The sequence below is a fragment of the Piliocolobus tephrosceles genome, chromosome 1 (genome assembly GCF_002776525.5).
Source record: "Piliocolobus tephrosceles isolate RC106 chromosome 1, ASM277652v3, whole genome shotgun sequence".
Classification (NCBI taxonomy): domain Eukaryota; kingdom Metazoa; phylum Chordata; class Mammalia; order Primates; family Cercopithecidae; genus Piliocolobus; species Piliocolobus tephrosceles.
Window position 1 is genome coordinate 15,239,534 of NC_045434.1, and position 15,219 is coordinate 15,254,752.

The window sequence follows — 15,219 nt, forward strand, 5'->3', positions numbered from 1 at the left end:
GCCCGTTCACACATTGTCTAAAGCGATCTGTACAGATTCTCACATACAGAGTCCATGTCAATGTCCACATATTCTTTTCCCCACCACATTCTAGGAGGACAGGCCAAGCTCATACCTCCATCAGAGCAGCTAGCCAGCCAGTCTCTGATCTTTCATCTTTTCTAGGAGGGAATCAGACAGCAGTCCACTGTGCCTTCTGCCCCCAACCCAAATAGTAGGGAACTCATATTAGGTGCCTTCTACCCCCACCCAAATGGTAGGGGACTCATAGGTTTCTAAGTGGTCCCACTGAAGGCCTTCTCTCCTGAATGAGGAAAGGGATGGGACACAGGATTAGCTGCACACCAGCAGGCCTTTCCAAAAATCTTCATATACCTGCTTTTTCTAAATTCTATTACATCATTTTGAGTAAGGAATTTAAGATTATGTAACTCATCCTCATAATCTATCTAGAAATGTCTGTTGTTTGTCCCAGAAATTTGCATTGGAATCTCTTATCCATCCTACCTTGGTTCCTTGGTCAACACTTCCATTAAAAATGGTATACAAATGTGTAATCATTTATGCATACATAGCCTTGTTGTCCCTCTTGACAGAACATCTTGGAGATCGTGACACAAAGAGCCTCCTCATTATTCATGTCTGCATAGTATTCCACTATTTCTATAAAGGGCAACTTATTTAATTAGTCACTATTGAAGAATAATTAGGTTTTCAGATGATTTTTAACCTAATGCCATTGGTTTGATATGGATCAGTCAAGATGTGGTAGCTTATGCTGAAGCAGTAACCAACCTAAATGTGTGTCTGGATTTACCAAGTTATTTTTTGTTATTTTTGTTTGAGATGGAGTCTCTCTCTGTTGCCCAGGCTGGAGTGCAGTGGCACTATCTCAGGTCACTGCAACCTCTGCCTCCCAGGTTCAAGCAATTCTCCTACCTCAGCCTTCGGAGTAGCTGGGATGACAGGCATGCACCACCATGCCTGGTTAATTTTTTGTATTTTTAGTAGAGACAGAGTTTCACCATATTGGCCAGGCTGGTCTCAAACTCCTGATCTTGCGATCTGTCTGCCTCGGCCTCCCAAAGTTCTGGGATAACAGGTGTGAGCCATCAAGCCTGCCCACCAAGTTTATTTTTAATTTTTAATTTTCTTATTATTTCTTTTTAGAGGTAGGACTCATTGTCACTCAGGTTGGAGAACAGTGGTGTAATTGTAACTCACTGCAACCTCAAACATTTGGGCTCTTGTGTCCTCCCACCTCAGCCTCCTGAGGAGCTGGGACTGCAGGCGTGCACCACCACATCTAGCTAATTTCTTATTTTTTGTAGAGATGAAGTCTTGCTGTACTACTCAGGCTGATGTCAAACTCCTGGCCTCAAGCAATCCTCCCAGTTTGACCTCCCAAAGTGTTGAGATTACAGGCACTCTGGCCCTATTTTTTATTTATACTACATGTCCAACATGGTCCATTGGGGTGTCAGGGGTATAGTTAGCAGGGGGTCCTGCTCATTATAGGTATTTAGGAACACGGGCTGTTTGAATCTTCCTTTTGGGGTGACTGGGCGCATTACTCGCTGTCATCCCCCCATGACCCTGGATGATCATACCAGTCACTATGGTTGAGGGACACTGAGTGGGTGTCTTGGTCTGGCTCTGGAGGCTCCTGCCTGGAAATGGCAAATACCTCTTGCCCTCAGACTTCTTTGTCAGGGAATGTTGCATGGCCACACCTCACTTCAAAGGGAAAGGAGAGTGCAGTTCCACCCTGTGCTTGAGGGACTAACTGGACATGTTTGTTGAAGAGCACTTATGTCTATGACAACAGACTGAGTGCCAGATGTTCTGCTGGATATTGTGGAGACGTCAGGAGAACAAGGTGGACTGATGTCTTCTCCCCATGCAGTTAGCAGATAAACAGGCATGAATTACACAGTGATAATTGTTACTGCAGGGAAAGTACAGGTGCTGTACAGTAAAGATGGGAGGTGGAATCTTGGCATGAGTACTTAAGGAAGGCTTCCCAGAGGAGGAAGTAATTTCTCATCTGAAATCTGATGAATGACTAGGAGTTAGCCAAGCAAACATGAGTAGAGGAGGAACAGCATTTCAAGCAAGGGGAACAGTATGTATTAAAGCTCTAAGGTGTATGAGAGTCTGGCCATTTTGCTGTACCCTTTAAGAATATGTGAGAGACATAAAGACACATGACCCCTAAAAACTTCACAGGTGTCTCTTAAGGAAAAGAACATTCTCCCACATAATTACCACACCCAGAAAAGTTATTGATATGATGGTTTTGTCTAATATATAGTCCCTATCCAAATTTCCAGTTATGCCAGTCAGTAATGTCTTAGAGAGCTGGGGTTTTTGGTTTCGTTTTTCTGTATCCAAGATTCAAACAAGGATCAAACATGACTTTTAGTTGCCACATCTCTTGATTGTTCTTATTCTAAAATAAGTTCTCTAAGCCTCTGGGTCAGTGTTGTGTCCTTGTCGTGCATCACATCAGAGGGACAGAATTCTCCCACCTCTCCCCAACCCGCATCGTTGGTTAAGGTAGTGTCAGCCAGATGTCTCTATTGTAAAATTACCAGTTTTCCCCTTTGTGTTTAGTGAGTAATCTGTGGAGTGAAACCTGGAGATTATATATATTGTATTTCCAAAAGTCTTTCCCCCAATAGTTATAGCATAAATTGATGATTCTTGACTAAAATAATTATGACAATGGTGGTTGCAAAATGGTAATATTCTAATTTTCTTCCCACCTTTATTAATTGGTACTCTTCTGTAAAGAAGATTTTTTTTTCCCATCCTCATAGTTTTGTTGCACTTTTTAGTGTGGTCTCGTAGATTCATTTTTTAGTTCAATGGGAGTATAATCTATGCCTATCATCATTCTTTTTGATGTTCAAATGATCAAAACTTTGGTAAGTGAGACCTTCTTCATGCACATTCTAAGTTTTCTTGGATATACCCTCATCAGTTTGTGAGCACGTTATTGCTTTCTGCCCAAAAAGATATTCCTGGCTTAGCTTGTACTTTCCCTGCCCCAGCCCTGGAAGAATCAGCCATTTTACCAAGGAGCCATGATCCTTGTGGTGGGGAATTACATTTGGAAACCAAAATCTAGGGCTTCAGTAGTTGCATTTGTTGCTACTAGTTGTCTTTGCCTCTAGACCCTTTCAGTAGATACACCTAGAAGATTGATCAATTTATAGGTTGAATGATTGAATAATCAATTGAAGTTTATTCTGAGACCATCAAACCAGTCCATATCAAAGGACTCTTCCTCTGCTTCCATTATTTCATATTTATATCTCCCTTCTCTCACAGTGAGAGCTCTAGCTCACAACAATATCATTTGCCCAGTCGTAAAATATACACACAAATTCCTACTCCCATAACACCACCATAGACACATCTTTAAGGAAAAGTTCAAGACCATTTAGAAGTTATTATTATTATTGTTTTTAGAATACGCATCACCAGTAATGTACTGCTAGAGTAGCATGCTCAAAAGTTACTTTGATGAATTCTTTTCTAATTAATTTTTGGTTCATCTTTGTAGTTATGCTATCATTTGATATATAGTTAGGTTCACTTGTAGCTATATAATTTTAGCTTTTCCTCCATCCTTGCTGATTTAATAATTTATACCAACAGGAGGTATAAAACATTAACATAGTTCACAAAACATAAAAAGATATGCTGAATTACTTTATCAAAAGGTTTCTCTGACTGCTAGATGGAAAAGTAGATCAAAGAAAGGACAAAAATAGAAATGAGAGGTTCGGTGTCTATTTCAGTCACCCAGTCAAGGGATGGTGGTGGCAGTAAAGATGGAGAATTGTGGATAGATTTTAATAGGATTTAATGATCAGTTCATTTTTAGGGTAAAGGAGTAAGGATGGGGGAGGAATCAAGGGAGATGCCGGATTATCTGGTTTGAGCCAGAGGTGTATGGGTTGCCATTGAGTGAGAGGAAGGATGAAAGAGGATAGTTGGTAGGGAAACCAAACACCTAATTTTACACATAGTAGCTTGGAGTTTCCTTTTAGGTATTGAAGTGGAGATGTTGAGTAGATAGGTGGATATAGGTGTGGGGAGTTTAAAGGAACAATCTAAGCTAGGGATACGGATTTGAAAATCAGCATAGAGATGACATTTACCGCCAAGGGACTGGGTAAGACTTCCTAAATAGAATGTGTAGAGAGGGAAAAGAGTGCTAACAGTGAGGCCCCAGGAGCGCTACACTCAGAGGCAGGGCAAAGAGGAGGCGCCGGGAGACAAGGGAAGAGCCAGGAGAGCTTTTCCGCTGTGAGCACCTGTGTCGCTGCTGAGAAAACAGGAAATTGTGGTTATTTTTTGTTTTTAGAGACATTGACAAGAAACTTTTCAGTGTGTATCGGGGAGTAGAAGCCAAACTACTGTGGGTTTAAGAGGCCATGGGGGGTGAAGACATTTCTTTCAAGCAGGGAGCAGGAAAAGGGCACGCTATCTGGAGAGAGGTTTGGAGTCAAGGGGGTTTATTTCTCCCTCAAGGTCAGAAGGTCCTTGAAGGTAGGGCTGTGATTTGAATCCCCATTGGTCCTCGGAGTGGTGCTTCATACACAGTGGATAATCTAATCACTCTGCATTAATGGAATCTAACTCCATAAGGGAAGGCACAGTTTTGGTAGTGCATATTACGGACTGTGGTCAGACCCATTTCAGTAGACTCACCACAAGGTTGTGGCCAGAATCCAGATCTTTAAAAATGGAGCTGAAAAACAGAGACATTACTCTTGGATTTGGCTTGCCTTAAAGTTCAATTTGCCATTACTTTCCAGATAACCTTTATTATTTATGTAGCAATTATGTATTTCCTTGTGGTTCTTATATAATTATTTTTTTTTCTATCATGGGAAACTTGGAGTTTAAAAAATTATAGACCATTGAAGCAGGCAAAAATAAATTTTACCTCATTTCTTGTTATTGATTGATACTAAGTATAGAAGGGAAGTAGAGAAGCTTTGGACTGTGAAGGACCTTACGCATTTCTTATTCTTACCTCTTAGTCTCTGTTATGAACATTTAGATTGGATTTAGTGTGTGTTTCAGTTCTTTCCCCCAAATCTTTACCATCTCAAAAGAAATGCCAGGTAACTAGTAGCCCACTGGGATATAGTTCCCTATCAGTAGACACCTGTTTCTAGACTAGCCTTGTCTTTTGTTATTTCTGCTTTCAAGACTACAACTAGATACTTAATAATCAGGAAAGAAGAAAAATTCCTGAATATAAGAAATGGCCCTGAGTGACCCCTGACACAAATATTTCACTCAGAAAACAGTTGCCTGGCTTGTTTCAGAAATACCTTTTCTTATTATATATCAACCCCTATGACTGTGCTCACAGGCAATAAAACACTTTGCTGTGTTACTGTGTTGCACTTTGCTCCTTCTTACAACAGCATATCTGAATTTATTATTTCATGGTGTTGATGAATGATGAATAGATAATGATGATGATCATGATGGTGATGATCATGAGAGACATGGACATTTAAGTGCTTTTTATGTGCCAGTGTATTAATTATTTTATACTTATTATGCTTAATCTTTATAAAAATATTGTTAAGAATTATTTTTCTCATTTCACAGAAGAAACAGAGATTTACAAAGACTAAATAACTTCCAAAGGTTGTACAATTTGCTAAATTGAGAAAAAAAGATGTAATATAAAATTACTATCATAAATATTTATTTATTGACCAATATTTTTGACCAGCTGTTTGCTGGATACCAAGCTGGGTGCTGAGGGTGTAATGGAGAATAAGACAGACCTGGCCCCATCCTCATAAGACTTACCATTTTTACATGGCTCTAGGAATAAATAAGAATCAGTAAGAGAGGGCTGGGCGTGGTGGCTCATGCCTGTAATCCCAGCATTTTGGGAGGCCGAAGCAGGTGGATTACTTGAGGTCAGGAGTTTGAGACCAGCCTGGCCAACATGGTGAAACCCTGTCTCTACTAAAATACAAAAAAAAAATTCGCCAGCCATGATGGTGAGCACGTGTAATTCCAGCTACTCCGGAGGCTGAGGCACAAGAATTGCTTGAACCTGGGAGGCAGAGGTTGCAGAGATCACACCACTGCGCTCAAGCCTGGGTGACAGAGTGAGACCCTATCTCCAAGAAAAAAAATTAGGGCAGGCACAGTGGCTCACATCTGTAATCCCAGCACTTTGGGAGGCCAAGGCAGGTGGATCACGAGGTCAGGAGTTCAAGACCAGCCTGGCCAACATAGTGAAACCACATCTCTACTAAAAATACAAAAATTACCCCGGTGTGGTTGTGGGCACCTGTAGTCCCAGCTACTTGGGAGGCTGAGGCAGGAGAATCGCTTGAACCCAGGAGGTGGAGGTTGCAACGAGATGAGATTGCACCACTGTACTCCAGCCTGGGGTGACACAGCGAGACTCTGTCTCAAAAAAAAAAAAAAAAAAAAAAAAATCAGTAGGAAAATATAAACATCTTGAAAGTGGCGTAAAATAGACAACTGTCAAAGAAATGTATACAGCCAATAAAAGTGAAATGTTTTAAATAATCAAATAAATATATATTAAAATAACATGATTTTTCATGTCTACATAGCAAAGATTTAAAAGGTAATACGGGCCAGGCACCGTGGCTCATGCCTGTAATCCCAGCACTTTGGGAGACTGAGGTGGGTGGATTACCTGAGGTCAGGAGTTCGAGACCAGCCTGGCTAACATGGTGAAACCTTGTCTCTATTAAAAAAAAGCAAAAATTAAAGGGCATGATGGTGCGTGCCTATAATCCCAGCTACTCGGCAGATTAAGGCATGAGAATCACTTGAACCCAGGAGGCAGAGGTTGCAGTGAGCCTAGATGATACCACTGCACTCCAGCCTGGGTGACAGAGTGAGACTTCATCTGAAAAAAAAAAATATGGAATGTGGTTTAAATAAATAACCATTCTCAAGAATTCCAAGGGATGTATGTTCAAAGTGAGTTACTGAAGCACTATTTGTTATAGCAGATGACTAGAAACAGGTATCCATTGAGAGGGAATTGGCTTTATGAATTATGGTACATTCTACAGTGGAGTACTATGCAGCTATAAAAAAGGAATGAGAAAATAGATTGGTGTAGAGGGATCTCCAGGTAATATTGTTAAGAAAAAAAAGCAGAAGATACATATAGGCTAAAAAGGGGGAGGGAAAGATGAAGCATACTTGCATTACTTATGTTTCAAAAAGACAGTTGAACAGATAAAACATGAATAAGAACATAGTTACCTATAGAAGGAGGTAGAGAACAGGTGAAGTGAGGAATGAACCTTAGTAGATTGATGGCATAACCAAACAAAATATCTTTCTTTTTTTTTTGAGACGGAGTCTCGCTGTGTCCCCCAGGCTGGAGTGCAGTGGCGCGATCTCGGCTCACTACAAGCTCCGCCTCCCGGGTTCACGCCATTCTCCTGTCTCAGCCTCCCGAGTAGCTGGGACTACAGGCGCCGCCACCTCCCTCGCCCGGCTAGTTTTTTGTATTTTGTTTGTTTGTTTGTTTGGCAGTTTTTACATTTATTTCAACAGAAAATGTGCACACGAGCTGTCTACTCATTTTCTTCACTGCGCAGCCTGGCATTGGGGTTGGTGACTCTGATGGCCAGCTGGGCAGCTCTTTCCACGATGGCTTTGCGGTTCTTGGAGGAAACATTGTGAGCAATCTCGGCACAGTAAGATTTGTTGCACATCAGCAGCACTTCCAGCTCCTTGACGTTGTGGACCAGGAACTTCCGGAAGCCACTGGGCAGCATGTGCTTCGTTTTTTTGTTGCTTCCATAACCAATGTTGGGCATCAAGATCTGGCCCTTGAATCTTCTACGAACCCTGTTGTCAGTGCCTCTGGGTTTCCGCCAGTTAGGCTTAATTTGGACATATCGGTCTGACTGGTGCCGGATAAACTTCTTGGTTCTTTTTTTGACGATCTTGGGCTTCACAAGGGGTCTGAGGGCGGCCATGATGCGAGGAGGAGATGGCTGCCACCCTAGTTTTTTGTATTTTTAGTAGAGACGGGGTTTCACCGTGTAGACCAGGATGGTCTCGATCTCCTGACCTCGTGATCCACCCGTCTCGGCCTCCCAAAGTGCTGGGATTACAGGCTTGAGCCACCGCGCCCGGCAACAAAATATCTTTCAAATGACTTTAATGACTTTCTGGGCCTCCTGATACAGCATAAAGGCAAAAGAGCCACAAAGACATCTTAAATTGCATTCAATAAACTTATTAATAAGATTTTATACATATTTTGAAATTATTATATATGTAGTAGCGGGTGAGGAAAATAAGAAATCATGTTATAATACTTAGGAGTAAGGATTTCAGCAATAAAAGAAAACAGACACATATAAAATCAAAGAACTTACATCTTTTTTTTTTTTTTTTTTTTTGAACTTACATCTTTAAAATTATAAATATCAACCTGGGGTGGTGACTCACACCTGTAATCCCAGCATTTTGGGAGGCTGAGGCAGGCAGATTGCTTGAGCCCAGGAGTTCAAATCCAGCCTGAGCAACATGGTGAAACTCTATCTCTACAATAAAATATGTAAATATACACACACACACATACACACACACACACACAAATTAGCTGTGTATGGTGGCACATTCCTGTAGTCCCAGCTACCTGGGAGGCTGAGGTGGATCACTTGAGCCTGGGAGAATGAGGCTACAGTGAGCTCTGATGATACTACTGCACTCCAGCCTGGGCAACAGAGTGAGACCTTGTCTCAAAAAAAAAAAAAAAAAAAATAGCAGTGTCATTCTGAAATCATGACTTACTTATTTTTAAAATATGTATATTTTTGAGCTCTACTGAAAAACCTAGAATCAGTGATAACCCAATGAGAACGGACAGATCTAAAACTCGGATTTTAGTCTCTGAATTCCATTTTCTTTTAAAAGAAACTAGAGCTCTTTGGAAAAAATGGTTTATTCCAGGTCTGGGCAAGAAGATGAACAAGAGGAGTCTTTAAGTAAAGAAGAATTATTGAAGAATACTAGGGTCATGTTAGAAAGATAGGAGAGTAAGCTTATAGATGCTGGCCAAGTATGTTCCATTTGAGCCCCAGTGAGATCATCATACAATGATATGCATTTAGGAGTGGGGTGCATCCTACAGAAAGGGGAGAAATGATACTGTAAAGAGGAAGCTAACACTGGATGCCAGAGGGCTCATCTCTGCCACCCGGAGTAGTTGGTATGTTAGCAACAAGACTTGCTCACAGGTCTCCAACCAGATTGTGGTGGGCTCTGACATGGGACTGAGTGGAGTGCCAGTGTCTCCAGCTATGAAGAAAGAACTGGAGAATCAGAGCTGACACTGGAGAAGAGACATACAATCCGACTCCTGTCCCTTGCTCATTAGAAAACCTTTCTAGAAATCTCCATTCCCCTGTACAGAAATGCCCTTTCCCATCAGCAGGCACAATTCTCAAGACATTTCATTCCTCTGACTCATGAGATCAGGGCTTGTGACCCCCTTTCCAACATGGCGATAAAGCACCTTGGGAGGCACTTGTCCTGTTGACGAGATGTCACTGCTGCAGGATCCTCTCTCTCCTCCAGCGTTTGTCATCTCAAGAGTCCCCAGACAGGCCTTGCAAGCAGCAGCCCAGGTTGGGGGCCCTGATGCCTTGCCGTGAGTCAGCATCTTCTCTGCAGACTAGCCCTCCTCTTGGCCCTGTTGGCTCCTGAGGCAGGCACAGTTTGCCCTTGCCACTGTTTGCGGAACTTGAAAATAGGTAAGTAGGAGGTCAGGGCTTAACATGCTTGCTGCAGCCAAGAAAGGGCCCAATGTTGGCTGCATGTCAGGCACTGGGCACACACAAAGAGTAGATATAAAGAGTAGACTCAGGGAGTTTATCATTACTTGAAATAGAATCCATAAAAGTGTGGTAACTGCCTATGAGTGGCGCAGATAATAGCTGATTTGGATATCAGAATGCTTAACACATAGTTCACAGTGAACCCTTTACTAATTAATTAATCAATAAAGAATGACAAGCATAATCAGTAATGTTGAAAATAAGTTTGTATCCAGGCTTTCCTCATCTTTCACTAGTCATTCATTGCTTCGTGGTATTCTTTGCTTGGTTCCATTTCCCCTTTTCCCTTAAATATGGGTCTTCTCTTCAAGTCTGTCTCTGTATTTCATGATCTCCTTTCTCCTGTGGAGAGTCCAGGCACCATGTTGGCTTTGCCTGTTGCATGTGTGCTAATGATAGGTGCCCTCCTCCACGTTCCCCTCCATGTCATATCCAACTTCTGCATCACAGTTGAAGCCAGGGACCTCTGGAGCCTTCAACAACAGCCCCTGTTCTCTGGTTTTCTCCACCTGCTCTGAGTGGACTGCCTTGACATGAAGATAGGACAGCTTACCTGAGTGAGCCCTTCAATTGTGTGCCCCTCTGTAGTGTTTAAATACTACTTTACCTATGTTAATCTAATCTCCCCGTTTAGGTGTTTACTCCCTGAGGCCTTGTTGGTTTGTGGCTCTGCCCATGGTAGAGGACAGCAAAGCGCACTCCTGTGATGCAATGACCAAGAACCCTGGACGATCAAGGGGTCTTGGCCATGAAAAGCTTTGAAACTAGCATAAGAAGTGCTGGAGAAAATTAATTGTAGGTATTTGCATAGGGCAGTGATGTGATTAAAATGGTGCTTGAGAGACTATCCTGAAAACTGTAGAGCAGAGGAGAGGAGACTGGCTAGCAGGCCACTCCAGGCCTCCCAGCAGGGATTGAAGGAGGACCTCAGGGGCTCAGCGGTATGTCATCTGACCGTCCCACCTTCCCAGATTCATCCCACTCCTTTCTTCTTTTCTGCCCTCCCACCCAGGTAGTCAGCTGCACAGGCTTTCTTTGTATCTCTTATGCTGATTTGTATCTTTTGCACACTTTGACCCATTGTCTGGAATCTACCTGCTCACCTTTCTGCGTTAACTCCAGTTCACCTTCACTGCTCAAGTTCAGTACTAGTTCCTTGAAGGATTATTCCCTGACACTCTAGTATATGTTAGGTTCCCTTGGTGGGCACAAATAAATTACTTTTAAAATTAGTTGTCACTAGTGTGTGCTGTATTGGAAGCTCCTTGAAGACAGATGTTTGTCTGTTGCAGTCACAGCTCTACCCCAAAGTGCCACGCACAGTGCCTGGCACAGAATATGGAACAGTACTTGCTGAGCACCTGAAAGGCTAAATGAACATGGAGCTTGATCATCTTTATGATCCCAGCTAACAACATGGGACTTCTGCTCGTAGCTTACTCTGGGCAGTGAACACGTTGCGTGGATGAAATTTGAACCTGAGAGATATTCTAGAAGGGAAATCCTGAACTTTCTGAGGAACTGGTTCTGCTTACTTCTTAACCTCCATATTCAAACAGCAGGATCCAAAGTGGTGACTTGGTTGTTCATATTTCTCAGTTCAAAAATGTAATGTATAATCCAAAGTGTTATAAAATATAATTACTTTAACAATTGTGATAAGATGTATATAACATAAAATGTCCCATCATATTAAGTGTACAGTTCAGCAACATTAAGTATATCCACATTGTTGTGCAACCATCACTACCTTTCATCTCCAGAACATTTTTATCTTCCCAAACTGAAATTCCATTCCCATTAGACAATAACTCCCCATTTCTCTCTCCCCCAAGTCCCTGGCAACCACCATCCTACCTTTTGTCTCTATGAGTTTGAATACTCTAAGTACCTCATATAAGTGGAACCATGTAGTATTTGCTTGTTTGTGATTGCCTTATTTCACTTAATATAACATCCTCAAGGTTCATTCATGTTATAGCATGTATCAGAATTTCCCTCCTTTTTAAGGCTGAATAATATTCTGTAGTAGGTGTAAACCACATTTTGTTTATTCAAATATTTGTTGAAGGACATTAGATTTGTTTCCACCTCTTTTTTTTTTTTTCGAGACAGAGTCTTGCTCAGTCGTCAGGCTGGAGTGCAGTGACACGAACTCGGCTCACTGCAACCTTTGCCTCCCTGGTTCAAGAGATTCTCCTGCCTCAGCCTTCCTATTAGCTGGGATTACAGGCACATGCCACCAAGCTCTGATAAATTTTGTATTTTTTAGTAGAGACGGGGTTTCACCATGTTGGCCAGAATGGTCTCGATCTCCTGACCTCGTGATCCGCCCACCTTGGCCTCACAAAGTGCTGGGATTGCAGGCGTGAGCCACCAAGCCCAACCTCACCCCTTGTCTATTATAAATAATGCTGCTATATACATGGGGGTACGAGTATCTTTTTGAGACCCTGCTTTCATTTCTTTTGCATGTGTACCCAAAAGTGGAATTGCCAGAACCTGTGTTAATTCTATTAATTTTTTTAAGAACTTCCACACTGTTTTGTGTAAATACTTTTTAAAATAAAAATACAGCAACTTAACATGTGTTACCTCCTTTCAATATCACCTTGTAAGAGTATTCATTTATTCCAGCTGGGTGCGGTGGCTCACGCCTGTAATCCTAGCACTTTGGGAGGCCGAGGCGGGCAGATCAGTTGAGGTTAGGAGTTCAAGACCAGCCTGGCCAACATAGTGAAACCCTGTCTCTACTAAAAGCACGAAAATTATCTGGGCATGGTGGCATGCACCTGTAATCCCAACTACTCAGGAGACTGAGGCAGGAGAGTCGCTTGAACCCAGGAGGCAGAGGTTGCAGTGAGCTGAGATCTCGCCACACACTCCAGCCTGGGTGATAGGGCGAGACTCCGTCAAAGAGAGAGTATTCATTTATTTCAACAATCTTGCCATTAATCCTAGTGGTCTCAGACTTTCCTTTTAGAAATGTTTTTGAAATTCTAACACTAGCATAGGATAGCAGTGGGAATAGTTTCTGTCTGCATTTATATCACACTTTACTGTTTTTGAAATGATTTGATGGAAAAATCAGTTCATGTTTCACAGTGTGCATTCACAAATATAATTTCATCAAACGCTGCAACAATTCCATGAAACAGATTGCCCCTTCCTCGTCTCCTTATTGCTGGTCCTACTTCTGCCTCCATCTGTCTATCTACATGGATGAGTTTGTAAAATGTAGATACCAACTTTTTGCTTCTATGTTTCGCTAGCCTTCTGTGCTCTTCATCATGAAGATCAAAGTCCTAAGCCTAATGTCAAGATCTTTCATTTCTTACCACTTGCTTCCAACTTCAAATACCCCATGTCTGTGATTCCAAACTCTTTGCTCTTCCTGGAAGGCCCTTTGCTTTTCTCATGCTGTTTCCTCTGCCTGGCTTTTCTCAGGATACTTTATAGTTTTCAGATGTGTGACTTCTCTGAAATCGTTTTCTTGGTCTGCAATCCCCATTCCTCAGTCTGATTTAGGCGCACCTGATTTACTTGAATGACAGCACTTGCTACTCTACTTTGGAATTCTACTCTCTATGTCTACTCTCATGCTTGACTTTGAACTTGGTGTGTATAGGGACTGTGTGTCTTTTGTCTCTATGCTTGGTACACTTTAATACATTTTTGAGCCAAGCAGTGATTTTCAGCTGTGGAGAGGGTTGATTTTGCACCCTCTTGCATCTGGGACTTGCATCTGGGACTATCTAGAGATATTTTTGGCTGTCACCACTGGAGGGATTGCTATTGCACCTAGTATATAGAAACTAAGGATGCTATTGAATGTCCTACAGTGCATATGACCTACGTAGCCCCTCACAGCAAAAAACTTTCTGGCCCGAGATGTCAGTAGTGTCAAGATTGAGAAGCCGTGGGCTAAAGAAGGAGGGTGACTGTTATATAATATTAATGGACAAGGTCCATGATTTTAGTGACCTTTGCTGCAGCATGTTAATGCCCACTGGTAAATATTATATTTAAGTAGGCACACTGGTTCTAGATTGGGAACAACAACTTCCCCCAAGGGACATGGACAAATTTTGTTGGGAGCATTTATGGGTTTATCTCAATGACTTTATCACAATGTAATTTAAATTAAATATCCTAGTAGCATCAAAACAGTGGGAGCCAGAGAAGCTAAACATCTTACACAATGAGAAGTTATTAGGCTCAAAATGCCAAAAGAGGCCAGGCGTGGTAACTCATGCCTGTAATCCCAGCACTTTGGGAGAGCGAGGCAGGCGAATCATGGGGTCAGGAGTTTGAGACCAGCCTGGCCAACACGGTGCAACCCCATCTCTACTAAAAATAAAAAAAATTAGCTGGGCGTAGTGGTGGGCATCTGTAATCCCAGCTACTCAGGAGGCTGAGGCAGGAGAATCGCTTGAACCCCGGAGGCGGAGGTTGCAATGAGCTGAGATTGTGCCACTGCACTCCAGCCCTGGCGACAGAGTAAGATTCTATCAAAAAAAAAAAAAAAATGCCGGAAGAACTTCTATTTTATTGAAAGCCACTGAATGGGATTGAGCAGAAACCTACTGGACAATCCTTGGTAAGTATGGCCTTTGCAAGAATCAAACTAAATACTTTTGCAGTTGGGTAGAAGGAAAGAAGGATTCTGAGACATACCAACATCTAACTTCTTACTAGGACACTGACTAGCAGACTGGGCAAGAAAAGGAATGCAAAATCTGCAGGTGGGCATGGAGCTTCAAAAAGGACCCCTTCGAGCCCAGCCTCTAAGGACCCTCCCACTTTGAGCTGTGGCTACTGCTCCTTCTATGGCTCATTGCAGAAGCACTGCACTGCAGCTTCTTCTTGTTTGTTAAGCAGAATGTGTAAAGAAAAATAATTAATGCAACTCATTTTCATCTCAGTGTTCCTCTAAAAATGATCATTACTGATTTTAATATTTTATTTTTAAATTATTATTATTTTTTGATATTCTCTCTAGTCTTTTTAATGATTAATTTCCATAGGTTTTTGGAGAACAGGTGGTGTTTGGTTAAATAAGCAAATTCTTCACTGGTGATTTGTGAGACTTTGTGCACCCGTCATCCAAGCAGTATACACCATACCCAATTTGTTGTGTTTTATCCCTCACCCTCCTCCCACTGTTTCCCCCAAATCCCAAAAGTCTATTGTATCATTCTTATGCCTTTGCATCCTTATAGCTTAGCTCCCACTTATGAATGAGATCATACGATATTTGGTTTTCCATTCCTAAGTTACTTCACTTGGAATAATGGTCTCCAATTCCATCCAGGTTGCTGTG

General features: G+C 41.9%; 1 protein-coding gene and 1 pseudogene across 5 annotated transcripts in view; one reads left to right on the plus strand and one right to left on the minus strand.

Moving 5' to 3' along the window:
- The window catches only part of PCNX2 (pecanex 2), a 275,321-nt gene that overhangs the window by 8,028 nt on the left and 252,074 nt on the right, over positions 1-15,219 (plus strand). The window lies entirely within an intron of this gene.
- On the minus strand, positions 7,571-8,047 carry LOC111545263 (annotated as a pseudogene). Its single transcript, XR_002732390.2, has one exon. The product of XR_002732390.2 is annotated as a 60S ribosomal protein L32 pseudogene (transcript).